The sequence below is a fragment of the Epinephelus moara genome, chromosome 24 (genome assembly GCF_006386435.1).
Source record: "Epinephelus moara isolate mb chromosome 24, YSFRI_EMoa_1.0, whole genome shotgun sequence".
In the NCBI taxonomy this organism is placed as follows: Eukaryota; Metazoa; Chordata; class Actinopteri; order Perciformes; family Serranidae; genus Epinephelus; species Epinephelus moara.
In genome coordinates, this window is record NC_065529.1 from 44394010 (window position 1) to 44397032 (window position 3023).

Consider the following 3023-nt stretch of genomic DNA (forward strand, 5'->3'; position numbering starts at 1 on the left):
TGATGATGGAGCTTTGTGGAAAAGAGTAAAGAATATAAGTCATATTATAGATAAAATGCAACAGACAGTTAACATGGTAGAAACATGGTCATATTCTTGGGGATTTAAGTTTTCAGTTGAAAAAAACAAAACATTAATGTTCACTAGAAAGAGAGGTGCTGGCACACAGATAAACATATATGGGCAAAGAATAGAGCAGGTGAAAGTCTTTAGATTTTTGCATGTGTGGTTTGACGAAGAGTTAACATGAAAGGAACACATTCATAAGATAACAGCCAAGTGTAAAAATATATTAAATGTGATGAGATGTTTAACAGGATCAGAATGGGGAGCAAGCAGATCTGCAATTAAAAATATTTATGTAGCGCTGATTAGAGCAGTATTAGATTATGGATATATTGCCTGCGGTTCAGCAGCAAAAACCTCATTAAAGAAGTTGGAGGTGGTGCAAGCACAAGCTTTAAGACTTTGTTGTGGTGCTTTAAAAACGACTCTTGTGTCCGCTCTTCAGGTTGAGATGGGTGAAATGCCGCTGCACATCAGACACAAACAGTTAATGATGAACTACTGGACAAATCTTCAAGGGCATTCTGAAGATCGAGATCCAACAATAAAAGTACTTCTTCCATGCTGGGAGAGAGAAAGGGCCAAAAGGGAATGTTTTGCGTGGAGCAGTGAAACAGTTGCTAGAGGTATGTCGTTAAATCAGAAAAGATATATCCCTACAGTACCATTATCAGTAACGCCACCCTGGTTGTTCCCCTCAGTGTCAGTTGATTTTTATACTCTGGAAAAAGTGCAGGTAAAGATTTTGAAAATATTGCAGTTTTGGTTGAAGATAGGTTACAAACATTATATCAAACATTCATCCCAGTATACACAGATGGATCCAAGGATCCTAACACAGGGAGCACAGGCTTTGCTTTGAGTATACCAACCTTAAATGTTTCTGTGAAAAGAAGAACATCAGATCATTTGTCAGTTTATACAGTCGAGGTGATAGCAATTGCAACAGCATTACAGTGGATAGAGGATTTGCAAATGAAAAAGGTTATTCTTTGTACAGATTCATGTGCTGCATTAATGTCATTACAGTCATTTACATCGCACAGTAGACAGGATATAGTTAATGAGATATATGAAACTCTGTACAGATTTAAAAATATGAATATTTTGATAACATTTATGTGGGTACCAGCACACAGAGGGATTAAGGGCAATGAAATGGTGGATGCATTAGCAAAACAGGCACTGAAGCAGGAGGAAATCATGGAAATTTCACTCAGTAAATCTGAAGCAAAAGGAATAATCAAAAGAAACATCATTAAAGAGTGGCAGCACAGTTGGGATTCAACAAATACAGGACGACACCTCTATGGAGTACAGCGAGAAGTGGGCACAGTGAGGTCAGCTAAAAGAAGCACCAAAGAGGAGAACATCTTAACAAGGCTGAGGGTAGGACATACCAGGCTAAATAAAACACTGCATTTAATAAACAAACATCCCTCAGGATTATGTGACCTATGTCAAATAGAGGAATCAGTGGAACATGTCATTTTGCACTGCAATAAGTATTCTTGAGAGCGAGAATTATTAAAGAGAGAAATCAGGAAGATTGGAGGGGAAGAATTGAGTTTGAAAAGTATATTTACATTTGGGTTAGGGAGTCTATTCCACTACTTCAAAGAAACTGGAGTGATCAACAGATTTTAGTATTCAGGACATTTTCCTTTCTTTTTTTTCCTCCCTTTTCTTCAGATTTGTTTAGGGGTAGATAACTCTGGTTCACACTCCAACATAGTAGGTGGCGGTAATGCACCTTTATGCTGGTTGCCACCCGCCATAAAACGGAAGAAGAAAAGATGCAGGACAGACGATAATGACAGTAGCTTACAACAGCATTAATGAAAGTAATAATATTAATTAANTTCTTTTTTTTCTCCCTTTTCTTCAGATTTGTTTAGGGGTAGATAACTCTGGTTCACACTCCAACATAGTAGGTGGCGGTAATGCACCTTTACGCTGGTTGCCACCCGCCATAAAAAGGAAGAAGAAGAAGTGCAACATCCACAAGGCTATTCAAGAGAAGGCTGAGACCTGGGCTGCGTTCCAAAAACAGTTTGAGTCGCCCTCGCTCACTTGCCCTCNACATGGCTCTATTAAATGCTGTATTCTGATTGGTCAGTCGCGGCATTCAGTGGTCTGATATTACTGTGTAATGACTGTTGCTAGTAGCAACGGTCATTACACAGTTGCTATGTAGCCCAGCGTTGCTAGGGACGCTGCCCTGCAACACTGCAGTTGTCAAACAACTTCCGAGGGAAAAAACAAACAGAAGTGGCTGATTTTAACATTTCTTTTAACTTATTTGGAGAGTAGCTACAAGGATTTTGAGGAATGGGATGCCGCTGAAGAAAAAGAAATGGAGAAGGAAAGAAAGAGGAGGAGAAAGATGAGAGAAATACAAAAAAGACAACAAAATGGGCTACTGTACTATATGCCTGTGGATATTCTCATTCATCCAGGTCATAGTTATCTCAAGGCAATTGAATCGAACGCAACTGGACTTGGTTTTGTCTTAGAAGACGTTTCACCTCTTATCCCTCTCTTAGAAGCCTCTTGGATAAGAGGTGAAACGTCTTCTAAGACAAAACCAAGTCCAGTTGGCGTTCGATTCAATTGCCTTGAGACTACTGTACTATACTGTACTGTACTACTACTACTTCTATACTGACGGACTTTCTCTGCCAAAAACAAAAGAACACGGATTTGAATAAACACTCGGCAGTCATGCTTAATGACATTTTACGCGAGTTTTATGCCTCGGTTCAGTCCACTAAGCCTGGGTGAGTACATAACTTTCACCAAAAGTTGTCGAATCACATCTTTTAGTAGGCTGGATGTCTTGAAAGCTTTTTTGTTTTTAGGTACTTTACATACAGAATCATAAAAAGTCTTAAGTTCAACATGAAACAAAATTTCATTTGGGATAAACTGAAGAAATCTGGCTTCATGAATATGAT

General features: G+C 38.8%; 1 long non-coding RNA gene across 2 annotated transcripts in view; it reads left to right on the forward strand.

The window, feature by feature from the left end:
- Nucleotides 1-2103, forward strand: part of LOC126385596 (uncharacterized) — a 3927-nt gene extending 1824 nt beyond the window's left edge. For both annotated transcript variants that reach the window (XR_007569429.1, XR_007569430.1), the window contains exons 2-3: nt 512-692; nt 1955-2103. This is a non-coding gene — a long non-coding RNA (uncharacterized LOC126385596). The remainder of the gene's footprint in view (nt 1-511; nt 693-1954) is intronic.
- Nucleotides 2104-3023: the final 920 nt, after the last annotated feature.